The sequence below is a fragment of the Henckelia pumila genome, chromosome 2, assembly GCF_033568475.1.
Source record: "Henckelia pumila isolate YLH828 chromosome 2, ASM3356847v2, whole genome shotgun sequence".
Classification (NCBI taxonomy): Eukaryota; Viridiplantae; Streptophyta; class Magnoliopsida; order Lamiales; family Gesneriaceae; genus Henckelia; species Henckelia pumila.
The window spans coordinates 118416726-118430862 of record NC_133121.1 but is presented as its reverse complement, the minus strand read 5'-3'; positions in this window follow the sequence as shown (position 1 = coordinate 118430862).

The window sequence follows — 14137 nt, the reverse complement described above, 5'->3', positions numbered from 1 at the left end:
AAAATCTTGAAAGGTTCTTTGGTGATTTTCAAAGCTGAAAAATTGAAAAACTTGTATGTTTTCCATGCTGAACCTGGATCTTGTATGCAAAACCTTGGGAATGCTGTTTTGAGTGATAAAACTGATTTGTGGCACAAAAGACTATGTCACATGAGTTCTAAAGGTTTAGAAATTTTGCATAAAGATGGTTACTTTGGTACTGAAAAATTGTCTTGTGTGCCATTTTGTGATGTATGTGTTCTAGGCAAACAATCTAGAGTCAAGTTTCCACATTTCCCAAGTCCCAAACAATATGTCACTTCTGAAATTCTTGAGTATTTGCATGCTGATGTTTGGGGTCCTGCTAGTGTGCCCACGCATGGTGGAAATCAATATTTCTTATCTGTGATTGATGATTTTTCAAGGAAAGTTTGGGTGTTTTTATTGAAAAACAAATCTGATGTGTTTGAGAAGTTTAAAAACTGGAAAAACTTGATTGAAAATCAAACTGGTAAGAAAATTAAAATTCTAAGAACCGATAATGGTCTTGAATTTTGTAACAAATTGTTTGACAACCTGTGTGCTGAATCTGGTATTCAAAGACACAAGACTGTCCCTTATACGCCTCAGCAAAATGGTGTTGCTGAACGTATGAATATAACTTTACTTGAAAGGGTGAGGTGTATGCTTGCATGTTCTGGACTTTCAAAAAAGTTCTGGGGTGAAGCTGTTTGTACAACAGCTTATTTGATAAATAGATCCCCTTCTGTGCCTTTGAATGGTAAGTGTCCAGAATTTGTATGGTCTGGTACGCAAACTGATTTGTCAAACTTGAAAGTTTTTGGATGTTCTGCTTTTGTGCATCAGAAACAAGATAAACTTGAACCTAGATCAGTAAAATGTGTTTTTCTTGGCTATCCTGATGGGGTTAAGGGTTATAGATTGTGGTTAAGGGATCAAACTGGTTTTAAAGTGTTAATCAGTAGGGATGTTGTTTTCAATGAATCTGATTTTCCATGTTTATCTGCTCCCTTACCCATTCCCCAAGCTGCCACTGCTCCAAACAAGGTGGAGCATTTGCCTGGTCCAAGTCTTGTTTCTGAAAATGTGCAGAATGTGCCTGTTGTGGATGAAGTGTCTGATAATCTGTCTGATAATGCTAATGATGATTCTGATATGCATGAGGAAACTAGTGAAAATGTGCATGAAAATGAATTGAATGATTATCAATTAGCTAGAGATAGATCTAGAAGGAATATTAGGCCTCCACAACACTTTGATAACTTTCACATGACTTCTTATGCATTCAATGTATTTGAATCTATTGATAGTGTTGAACCCAAGTCATATGATGAAGCTTTAAATCTGAAAATTCTGGAAAATGGTTAAATGCGATGAAAGAAGAAGTTAATTCTTTGCATGTTAACAATACTTGGATTCTTGTGCCTAAACCTGAAAATTGTTTTGTTGTGGACTGTAAGTGGTTGTTCAAGGTCAAGAATGAGTGTGAATTTGTCAGATTTAAAGCTAGGTTAGTAGCTAAGGGTTTTACTCAAAAAGAAGGGATAGACTATACCGAAATATTTGCTCCTGTTGTGAAATTTACTACTGTTAGAATTATGCTTGCTCTTGTTGCTCAGTTTGATTGGGAGTTGATACAATTAGATGTTAAAACTACTTTTTTACATGGTGAACTAAATGAGAAAATTTTTATGAGGCAACCTGAAGGCTTTGTGAACTCTAAGTATCCTGATCATGTCTGTTTGCTCAAGAAATCTTTGTATGGCCTAAAGCAATCTCCTAGGCAATGGAATAAAAAGTTTGATGAATGCATGCTCTCTTTGGGTTTTACTAGAAGTAATTATGACCATTGCTTGTATTTCAAACAAAATGCTAAAGTTTCAGTTTTCTTGCTTATCTATGTGGATGATATGCTATTGATTAGTTCTTGTGTGAAAACTATTGAGCATGTCAAAAATTGCTTGAGTGCTAAATTTGATATGAAATTCCTAGGAGATGCTAAACGGATTCTTGGCATGAATATTTATAGGGATAGAAAGCGGTCTATCATTTTATTGAATCAGGATACTTATGTTAAGAAAGTTTTGAGTAAATTTTCCATGTCAAATGCCAAACTTGTCAATGTGCCTCTTGCTGGTCATTTCGTTCTAAGTAAAGAGCAAGCTCCTAAAACTGAATATGATGTTAAATGCATGAAGAATGTGCCTTATTCTAATGCTATTGGTTCTGTCATGTATTTAATGGTTAGCACAAGGCCTGATATTGCATATTCTGTGAGTTGCTTGAGTCGTTATATGTCTAATCCCGGAGTTTACCATTGGGAAGCTCTCAAATTTCTGCTGAGATATTTGAATGGTTCTGTAAATCATGGTTTAAAATTTTTCAGATCTGAAAATGATGTTAAATTGGTTGGATATGTGAATTCTAACTTTGCCAATGATAGGGACAATAGAAAATCAACAACTTCTTATGTGTTTACGTTGTATGGTGCTTGTATTAGCTGGAAATCTCAATTACAACACATTGTAGCCCTTTCAACCATCGAATCTGAGTATGTAGCTATAACTGAAGCGTTAAAAGAAGCTATTTGGTTGAAAGGTCTCATTTTTGAAATTGGTTTTCTTGAAGGTGAAATAGTTGTATTTTCTGATAGTCAATCCGGCATCCAACTGTGTAAGAATCCTGTTTTTCATGATAGAACTAAACATATTGATGTTAGGTTCCACTACATTCGTGATGTGGTGGCAAAAGGTATTGTCTATCTTGAAAAGATTCCTTCTGAATTTAATCCTGCTGATATGGGAACTAAGTGTTTATCTGTTGAAAAATTTAGATCGTGTTTGAAAATTTTAAACTTTGATACATCCGACTGATACTGACTTTGTGTTTCTTGTTGTGGGGCGATGATGATAACTGTAGGTAACTCTCCAAAACCAGTGAACCGACGTTGGGCCAAAAGGTGGAGAATTGTTGGGCTTTGGCCCAACTAACTCTTATTTCCCAGCCCAATAATTTTAGGCCCTTGTATATAGCCTATCCCCAAACCTATTCTGCATATTAGATCGAGAGAGTGAGATTAAGAGAGGAGCGAGAGGTTGAGCAGCCGAAGAAAAAGAACGTGTGCGTTCTTGGCTTTCTTCGTGAACCGAGTGTGCATTCCATCTTCCTCTCAGGTGACTTTGTGTCCTCCTTTTCTTCTTGAGCTTTTGTGCTGCTCTGCTGGAGTCTTTCTCGATCGATCGCGCTGGGTCTTTTCTTCTGTGTGAAGAACGGTGGGCGTGAGCTTGGGCTGGGAAATCCTTTTGTGGTCTTCGTCGATGTTTGCCCGTGAAATGGAGAAATGGTTCTAGTTATCTGAGCCCGGAGCTTGCGATTTCTTTACGATTATTCTACTGTCATTCCTTTATTTTTCTGTTTTTTTCTTTGGTTTCCTTTCTTGCTGCTGTTGGTTCATTTCTTTTGCAGGTAAGGGAAAAGAAGGAAAGAAGACAAAGGAAGATAAGGGCTGGACGGTGCTTGGACAGTGGATGCCTAACAATCTCATTATCCCACCGATGAGTGACGGGGTTTAACAAGTCACTAACAATCAATGAGTCGGTGTCGCTGGTTGGAGGTGTTTTGCGTCACGAAGCCATGGGTCTCTCCATACTCGAATGCTATTACCATTCCCCACTCGCCATCTGATCCCTCTTTTCATGATAGGCTTAGAACTCCATATGCTTCTCCAAATAAAACTAGGATTGTGGCCGAGGTTGGCTTCCAAAAAATTCGAATTTGGGTAGTATTTAGCTTTGATAACCCTGGCCATGATAGAGTTTGGCTTCGAAATAAGATTCCACAATTGTTTTCCGAGCATAGCCAAGTTGAAAGATCTCAACTTTCTAAAACCCATTCCACCATGAATCTTTGTCGCACATAACCGCTCTCAGTTCATCCACTTAATCCCTTGATTTCCGTCTGGTTTAGATCCCCACCAGAATGAATTCATAATTCGTTGAAGTTCCATCAGTTGTGGTGTAACGCCCCGTTTTTATCTTAAATGAGTTTATTTGAGTTAATCAGAGATTACAGAGTTCTCGAGCCGGTTTAATTTTGATAAGGGTCCTTTTTGCAAATTTTGGAAATTTCAGGGACTAAAATGCAAATTTTGATTTTTATATATTATCTACACATGGATTTTAATTTGGAGAAGCCTCCATCTTCCTATCCAACCGTGAGCCTCCATTAGAGCCGCCCCTTTGGAGTTTTGAGCTTTCAGATTTCCTCCCGAGCTCGATCCGTCCGTTAGAAATTAATTCTGAAGGCAGATTATCGATCACTGCAGTGAGAGCTCTGTTATATTGTAAGTTCTTCTACGATCGGATACATTCTAGTTTTTGGATGTTGTTAGAATCGTTCTAGATTCGAGTATGTTGTTCTCTACAGAGTTCTGATCGTTTATTATCTGTCGGTTTTGAATTAGAGCGACGTTCGGAATTGTTATGATTTTTGGAAGTATTATTCGAAAATGTGGGTTTTGAGATTTGTTGGGTTTGTCTTGTTGTTGTGGTTTTAGCATTGAATTGAGTTGATATCAGTATTGAACTGCTGTCTGCGTTGCCGGTTTGTTCAGTTTATAGCCGTTATGCCGTCGGTTTGAGTTTTGAGGGTTTCGAACCGTTTTTGAGTTGTTGAACTTGGCTTGTAAGTTGGTCTTTGTTGTTGATCAATCTCTTGTATCTGAACAGATTCGTTTGGAGTTGTCAAGCCCTGAGTTAGCAGCTGATTGATCGTTTCAGAGTTGGACGAAGATCGGTAATGAGATTTACCTTGATACGTAGTTGTTGTTTAGATTGTATAGTTGTTGATACAATCTTTTGTTGTAGCTTTCCTGGAGTTGGAACTACTGCATTGAAAGGTAAAAGCAGTCATCGTAGCGGGATAGCATACTCGGGACTGTTGGTTCTCGAGTTTCCCTTTTTAAATCACATATTGCATTGATACTTGTTCTAGCACGTGGAACTTGTAATTGTTGATTGATTGAGTTTTTGTTATGTGGCTTATGTTTATGTTTCTGTTATGCATTCATCTTGAGCCTACTTTGATTTCAGCGGGCAGAACCGCCCTTTTTGTTAGACGTTTGGGAACTATGATTGAGTGGCCTAGGTTGTAGTATTTCGCCTAGTGCTAGCATACTCATTATGGTTGCTCAAAGTCTAGAGGAGTGGGATACGTGGCACCACCTCGATTGGGAGAGTCGGTGAGTCGTTACGTGATCTCATCCTCGGGATCCCAAAAGCAGAGCAATACTCCCGTGTTTATCAGAATCGATATCCTGGTTTTAAAGACATGCATATCATTAACTTCGACTTGAATATGTGGTTTGATAGCATGTTGGATATTCATTACTTGATATGTTGCTTTTACTGGGATTATCATTCTCACCGGTTATCCGGCTATTGCTTTGTTTTGTATGTGTACTTGGCAACAGGTGGGGCAGGAACAAGTCAGAAGAGGCATGGTTAGCTTCGAGGGCAAGTAGTAGAAGTGAGACTCGGTTTAGAAGTCGAATTAGCATGTTTATCTAGTTTAAGATTGAAGCATGTTAGAACTCGAACTTGATATGTTTTGTTATTCGAATTAGTTTGTATTCGGATTGTAATCTGAAATCGAAGTATGTTGTTGTTGTATCGATTTAGACTTCTGGTTGTTTTTATGCCTTCTGAAAGCATGACTTGTTATGGCATGTTTCCCTACACCCTGTTATTGTAATTGTATTTGAAGGCATGTCGGACCAAGCGCGGAAATCCCTTTTCTTTTTCTGCAGCCTGAGCATTTCTGCCCAGGCCTTCCGCGCGCGGGCGAGGCGTTCCTCGCGCGCGCGCGAGGCCTCCGTTGGGCCTCGGGATCGTTTGCCCGCGCGCGCGCGAGCTTGGTTCCTCGCGCGGGCGCGGGCGTTTTAAAAAAAAAAAAAAAAAAAAAAACTTTGACTTGTTTTACTCTTGGATTCTTGTTCGCTTAATAGTTGTTTAATCCGAGATTAGTGGTTTAGAATCGAGGTCTCACATTAGTGGTATCAAAGCGTTAAGATTCTTGGTCGAACTAGAGTGAGCGGGGTAGATCGAGTCTGTGTGTAATGACTCCTCGCATGTGTTTGAATTATTTAAGTGTGTACTTAATTCCATGCGAGCATGCTTTATTGTTTGAGCATTATTTGAATTACATGGTTGTGTGATTTAAATTAATAAAGCATGATCTACTTGAGATATAACTGTTTCTGTTCTCGACTGGTATTCGGTATTCCAAGCGGTTGTAAGGGCACTGATGGTAGCGATTGAGATATCTCGTGTGCTAACCTTTGATTATCAGATGGGTCCTCGTCGAGTGATAAACAGAAACACACCACCAGTTATCCCTGCGACTGAGCAAGCTAGCACTGAGGTTGATCAGTTGGATGCTTCAGCGACTCCTATGGAAACCTTGCTGAAGAGGTTTCAGTCGTTCAATCCGCCATTGTTGATGGGTTCAGAAAATCCAGTTGACTGTGAGAGTTGGTTGGATGATATGGATCAGTTGTTTGATTCCATTGACTACACAGATGACCGCCGAATCAGGTTATTCATCAGCTGCGTGGTGGTGCTAAGAGCTGGTGGATCATGACAAAGAAAGCATTTGAGAGTAGAGGTACAGAGGTTACTTGGACTCTTTTTAAATCTGAGTTTTATAAGCGGTTTTTCCCTATCTCGTATCGTAAGGATAAGGGAGCAGAGTTTGCAAATCTGAGGCAAGGGAATCTGAACATTGAAGAGTACGTGGCTAAGTTCGATAGTCTGTTGCGTTTTGCACCGCTAATTGCCGGAGATGAAGAAGCTAAGGCAGATCAGTTCATCAACGGGTTGAACCCCGATGTCTTCACGTTGGTTAACACCAACAGGCCTAGCAACTTTGCCGATGCCATGAATTACGCAAAGGGAGCAGAAGCAGGCTTGTGGAGGCAAAGAGGTAATCAGGGGGCACCTCAGCAGCAGAGGCAGTATCAGAACCAACCATCTCAGTACCAGAATCAGCCACCTCAACATCAGAACCAGCAGCAGAGGTATGAAGGTGGAAACAGTGGGGGAAACAGAAAGGATCAGTACAAGGCAAGAGGTAAACAGTTCAAGAGACAGGGGAACAGTTCGTCCAGTTCCAGTGGCTCGAAGCAATTCGGTTCAGGACCGAGTTCTGGGTCATCATCCTTGTACTGCAGCAAGTGTGGAGGAAGACACTCACCGGATCAGTGTGTGGGAGTCTTCGGCAATTGTAACACATGTCAGCAACCGGGACACTTCTCTAAAGTGTGCCCTCAACGTAATAGAGATAGAGCTCAGAGTGGGAGTTCGTCTAGACCTGCAGCTCAGCCGGAGAGGCAGTCGTCTGCAGTGCACTCTTTCCAACCCCAGCAACAGCAGAACAGACAGGGAGGTAGCTCTAGTGCAAATCAGCCTCCGAGACAGCAAGCACGAGTCTTTGCGTTGACAGAGGATCAGGCTCAGGCAGCACCTGACGATGTCATAGCAGGTAACTGTTCGATTTTCGGTCATTCTGCTCATGTCTTGATAGATACAGGTGCTTCCCATTCCTTTATCTCTGAGAAATATGTGTTATTGCATGCTTTGCCAACTGAATTGTTGCCTACATTAGTAGCTGTTACTTCACCTTTGGGTGGAGGAATTGTTTCTGTCCGACTAGTCCGGAACTGTGAATTTTGTTTCGAGGGGAATTTGTTGGAATTCGACTGTATTGTGCTTGGGTTGTCAGATTTTGATTGTATTGTCGGGATAGATGCTTTAACCAAGTACAGGGCGACAGTTGATTGTTTTCTGAAGGTTGTCAGGTTCAGACCTGAAATGGCAGACGAGTGGAAATTCTTTGGTAAGGGTTCTCGATCTAGAATTCCTTTGATTTCAGTGTTATCTATGACTCGTTTGTTACAGAGAGGTGCAGAAGGATTTTTGGTTTATGCGGTTGATGTACTGAAATCTAGCCCAGCTTTGGTTGACTTACCAGTGGTTAGAGATTTTGCTGATGTGTTTCCGGAAGATGTTCCTGGATTGCCACCCATTCGAGAGGTTGAATTCAGCATTGACTTAGTGCCAGGTACTCAACCTATTTCAAAAGCTCCTTATCGTATGGCACTTGTTGAATTGAGAGAGTTGAAGGAGCAGCTTGAGGATTTGATTGCCAAGGGATACATCAGACCTAGTGTATCGCCTTGGGGTGCTCCTGTTCTATTCGTTCGGAAGAAGGATGGTTCTATGCGGCTCTGTATCGACTACCGTCAATTGAATCAGGCTACAGTTAAGAACAGGTATCCTTTACCCCGAATAGATGACTTGTTCGATCAACTGCAGGGTTCTTCTGTCTACTCTAAGATTGATCTGAGGTCAGGCTACCATCAGCTGAGAGTGCGAGAGGAAGATGTTCCTAAGACCGCATTCAGAATGAGGTATGGTCACTTTGAGTTTATAGTCATGCCGTTCGGTTTGACTAACGCTCCAGCTGTTTTTATGGGTTTGATGAACCGTACCTTTCAGCATTATTTAGATGAGTTCGTCATTATTTTCATCGATGATATTCTTATCTACTCGAAGAACCATACTGACCATGCAGAGCACTTGAGGATCGTCTTGCAGATTTTGCGAGTTGAGCAGTTGTTTGCCAAGCTATCGAAATGCGAATTCTGGTTAGATCGAGTTGTCTTTCTCGGTCATATTATTTCTGAAGATGGGATTTCTGTCGATCCCAGCAAAATCGAAGCGGTTATGAATTGGCCTAGACCGACATCAGTACCTGAGATCCGAAGCTTCATGGGTTTAGCTGGTTATTACCATCGTTTCATCGAGGGTTTCTCGTCTATTGCCAAGCCTATTACCCAGCTGACTCAGAAGAATGCGCCTTTTGTCTGGACTACAGATTGTGAGGCTAGCTTTGTTGATCTGAAGAGGAGACTGACCAGTGCTCCAATTCTTTCTATTCCGAAGGGTACTGGAGGTTTCACAGTGTATTGTGATGCTTCTAACCGAGGTTTGGGTTGTGTTCTTATGCAGCATAAGCATGTGATAGCGTATGCATCGAGGCAGCTAAAACCGCACGAGACTCGTTATCCGGTTCATGATCTTGAACTTGCAGCAATTGTATTTGCTTTGAAGATCTGGCGTCACTATCTTTATGGTGAGTCTTTCGAGATCTTTTCTGATCATAAGAGTCTTAAGTACTTGTTTTCACAGGCAGAGCTGAATATGAGACAGAGAAGATGGTTAGATCTGTTGAAGGATTTTGACTGTGAGATCAAGTATTATCCAGGGAAGTCGAATGCAGTTGCAGATGCCTTGAGCCGAAAGCTTTGTTCTTTATCTCTTTCAACTATCGGTGTTTCTCAGTTGGTCGATGATTGTTGCACTTCTGGTTTAGAGTTTGAAACAGATAGGGAGACTATTAGAGTGTTTGCTATTCAAGCCGAGCCGGAGTTGTTTGTTGCAATCAGAGAAGCACAGAAGTCTGAGCCGAGCATTCAGGTTTCGGTAGAGAAAGTCAGAACTGGGCATCAGTCAGAATTCCAGGTTAGAGATGACGTTTTGTTTGTGAATAACCGTATTGTTGTGCCTGATATTTCGGAGTTGAGACAGCGTATTCTCCGAGAGGCTCATTGCAGTCGGTTTAGCGTTCATCCTGGAGGTCGTAAGATGTACAACGATCTGAAGAGTCAGTTCTGGTGGAAGAGAATGAAGGACGATGTTGCGAGATTTGTATCTCGGTGTTTGAATTGTCAGCAAGTGAAAGCAGAGCGGAAGCGACCAGGTGGTCTTTTGCACAGCCTATCTGTTCCTGAATGGAAATGGGATCACATTTCTATGGATTTTGTCACGAAGCTACCACGATCCGTTCGAGGATGCGATGCTATTTGGGTAGTGATCGACCGATTGACGAAGTCCGCGTGTTTTATTCCGTACAGGATGACGTATCGCCATGATCAGATGGCTGAGTTGTATGTTAGCAATGTTGTGAGATTGCATGGTGTGCCGAAGTCGATCGTTTCAGACAGAGATCCTAGATTCACTTCTCACTTCTGGCACAGTCTTCAGGGGGCACTTGGTACTCGATTGCATCTGAGTACAGCTTATCATCCTCAGACAGATGGACAGTCAGAGCGGACTATTCAGACGTTGGAGGATATGCTGCGAGCGGTAGTGCTAGACTTTGGCACTAGTTGGCAGGATTCTTTGCCTCTTGTCGAGTTTTCTTACAACAACAGCTTCCAAGCGAGTATCGGTATGGCGCCTTTTGAGGCTTTGTATGGTAGAAAGTGCCGATCTCCGTTGTTTTGGGATGAATTGTCCGAGTCACCAGATTTGGGACCGGAGATGCTTAGAGATATGGCAGAGCAGGTTAAGATCATTCAGACCAGAATGAAGTCAGCTCAAGATAGACAGGCAAAGTATGCGAATGTCAGACGTCGACCTCTGAGTTTTGAGCAAGGAGACCGTGTATTCCTTAAGATTTCTCCGTTCAGAGGCACCGTCAGATTCGGTAAGAGAGGAAAGTTATCTCCAAGATTCATCGGTCCGTACGAGATTCTCGAGAAGATAGGCGATCTTGCCTACAGACTTGCACTTCCTCCGTATTTATCTGGTATTCACGACGTTTTTCACGTCTCTATGCTGCGAAAGTACCAACCAGATATTTCTCATATCCTTCAGACTGACGAAGCCGAGTTAGACGAGACCCTGAGCTATTTTGAGCGACCGATTCAGATCCTTGATCGGAAAGAAAAGCAACTCAGGACCAAGTTGATTTCGTTAGTGAAAGTGCAGTGGAGCCGTCACGGAGTCGAGGAAGCGACTTGGGAGACAGAATCTGACATGAGACAACGTTTTCCAAAGTTGTTCGGATGACGTGAGTTCTTCTTACTGTCTTTTGATTCTTTATTCTATCTTTGAGTTGTGGTTCTCGTTGATTTCGAGGACGAAATCTCTTCTTAGTGGGGGAGAATTGTAACGCCCCATTTTTATCTTAAATGAGTTTATTTGAGTTAATCAGAGATTACAGAGTTCTCGAGCCGGTTTGATTTTGATCAGGGTCCTTTTTGCAAATTTTGGAAATTTCAGGGACTAAAATGCAAATTTTGATTTTTATATATTATCTACACATGGATTTTAATTTGGAGAAGCCTCCATATTCCTCTCCAACCGTGAGCCTCCATTAGAGCCGCCCCTTTGGAGTTTTGAGCTTTCAGATTTCCTCCCGAGCTCGATCCGTCCGTTAGAAATTAATTCTGAAGGCAGATTATCGATCACTGCAGTGAGAGCTCTGTTATATTGTAAGTTCTTCTACGATCGGATACATTCTAGTTTTTGGATGTTGTTAGAATCATTCTAGATTCGAGTATGTTGTTCTCTACAGAGTTCTGATCGTTTATTATCTGTTGGTTTTGAATTAGAGCGACGTTCGGAATTGTTATGATTTTTGGAAGTATTATTCGAAAATGTGGGTTTTGAGATTTGTTGGGTTTGTCTTGTTGTTGTGGTTTTAGCATTGAATTGAGTTGATATCAGTATTGAACTGTTGTCTGCGTTGCCGGTTTGTTCAGTTTATAGCCGTTATGCCGTCGGTTTGAGTTTTGAGGGTTTCGAACCGTTTTTGAGTTGTTGAACTTGGCTTGTAAGTTGGTCTTTGTTGTTGATCAATCTCTTGTATCTGAACAGATTCGTTTGGAGTTGTCAAGCCCTGAGTTAGCAGCTGATTGATCGTTTCAGAGTTGGACGAAGATCGGTAATGAGATTTACCTTGATACGTAGTTGTTGTTTAGATTGTATAGTTGTTGATACAATCTTTTGTTGTAGCTTTCCTGGAGTTGGAACTACTGCATTGAAAGGTAAAAGCAGTCATCGTAGCGGGATAGCATACTCGGGACTGTTGGTTCTCGAGTTTCCCTTTTTAAATCACATATTGCATTGATACTTGTTCTAGCACGTGGAACTTGTAATTGTTGATTGATTGAGTTTTTGTTATGTGGCTTATGTTTATGTTTCTGTTATGCATTCATCTTGAGCCTACTTTGATTTCAGCGGGCAGAACCGCCCTTTTTGTTAGACGTTTGGGAACTATGATTGAGTGGCCTAGGTTGTAGTATTTCGCCTAGTGCTAGCATACTCATTATGGTTGCTCAAAGTCTAGAGGAGTGGGATACGTGGCACCACCTCGATTGGGAGAGTCGGTGAGTCGTTACGTGATCTCATCCTCGGGATCCCAAAAGCAGAGCAATACTCCCGTGTTTATCAGAATCGATATCCTGGTTTTAAAGACATGCATATCATTAACTTCGACTTGAATATGTGGTTTGATAGCATGTTGGATATTCATTACTTGATATGTTGCTTTTACTGGGATTATCATTCTCACCGGTTATCCGGCTATTGCTTTGTTTTGTATGTGTACTTGGCAACAGGTGGGGCAGGAACAAGTCAGAAGAGGCATGGTTAGCTTTGAGGGCAAGTAGTAGAAGTGAGACTCGGTTTAGAAGTCGAATTAGCATGTTTATCTAGTTTAAGATTGAAGCATGTTAGAACTCGAACTTGATATGTTTTGTTATTCGAATTAGTTTGTATTCGGATTGTAATCTGAAATCGAAGTATGTTGTTGTTGTATCGATTTAGACTTCTGGTTGTTTTTATGCCTTCTGAAAGCATGACTTGTTATGGCATGTTTCCCTACACCCTGTTATTGTAATTGTATTTGAAGGCATGTCGGACCAAGCGCGGAAATCCCTTTTCTTTTTCTGCAGCCTGAGCATTTCTGCCCAGGCCTTCCGCGCGCGGGCGAGGCGTTCCTCGCGCGCGCGCGAGGCCTCCGTTGGGCCTCGGGATCGTTTGCCTGCGCGCGCGCGAGCTTGGTTCCTCGCGCGGGCGCGGGCGTTTTAAAAAAAAAAAAAAAAAAACTTTGACTTGTTTTACTCTTGGATTCTTGTTCGCTTAATAGTTGTTTAATCCGAGATTAGTGGTTTAGAATCGAGGTCTCACATGTGGACTGCGGTAGTAGGAATACGTTCATGCAGTATGAAGGGTAAGGCTTGAGCCACAGCCTTAATCAAAACTTCTCTTCCTGATTTAGATAGAAATTTACCTCTCCATCTGGACAAGCAGTGAATCGTGCTTCAAAATGTGCATGCATCATATATATTTGCGCAATATTCAATTAATTTGAATGATTTATATTATTTGAAAAGGTTTTTATTTTGAATGACGGATCTTTTTATTTCGTGTCATTTTGCACAAGAGTGTTGGAGTCATTCACAATTGCTAAAGTCATTGGATTGTGTCTACAAAATACAGAATCATTCTTAGAATTGTTTTTTTATTTTTTTTATGACATGGGAACCTGACAGAAATCGTATTGTAATTGTAGGTTAAAATAAAGAGTCGGTGTTGTCCGCGGTGTCACAACATCAACGACAACACAGTGCAGCGGAAAATAAACAAAAATAAATAACACATAAAATTAATTTTGCACGAGTATAAAAACTCGTGCGGGTGCCTTAGGGCTAAATATCACTAGTAAACGTAAGATCAGTCTTACAAAAATAATCCTAGTGATTTTACGAAAAGTCAGTAAATCCTAAATTTCTCAACAAGTTGAGAAATCAAACTTGCATCATAAACACACTCGGAGTATAAAAGAAATTGGATGCAACTCTCGTAGCCTAAATTGAAAAGACACGAAAAGATCTTCAACAACACAGTTCCCACAGTGTTGTCTCTGATGTCTTCAACACGAACGGCAGCATGGGGACAAGTAGTAACGACGACTACAAAATTGCTTCAGAATCTTCGAATTCTTCAATGTGATTTTCTCTAAAAAGCTCTCATGAATTCTCCTCTGAAGTGTACAATTGTTTGTGCACAGAATCCTTTACTTATAGATGAGAGTCCAAACATGGAAGGATTTACTTGTAAAGTCCTACACAAATAAGAAAATTAGTTTTGTTAGGAATAAGACTCTTTTAAATATAATTGATAATATATTGATAATATATGATAATCAATAATGCACAATATTTCCTTATCAAGATATTAATTAATCTAGACAAATATCTATCTCAATATTTTCGATAATAGCATAT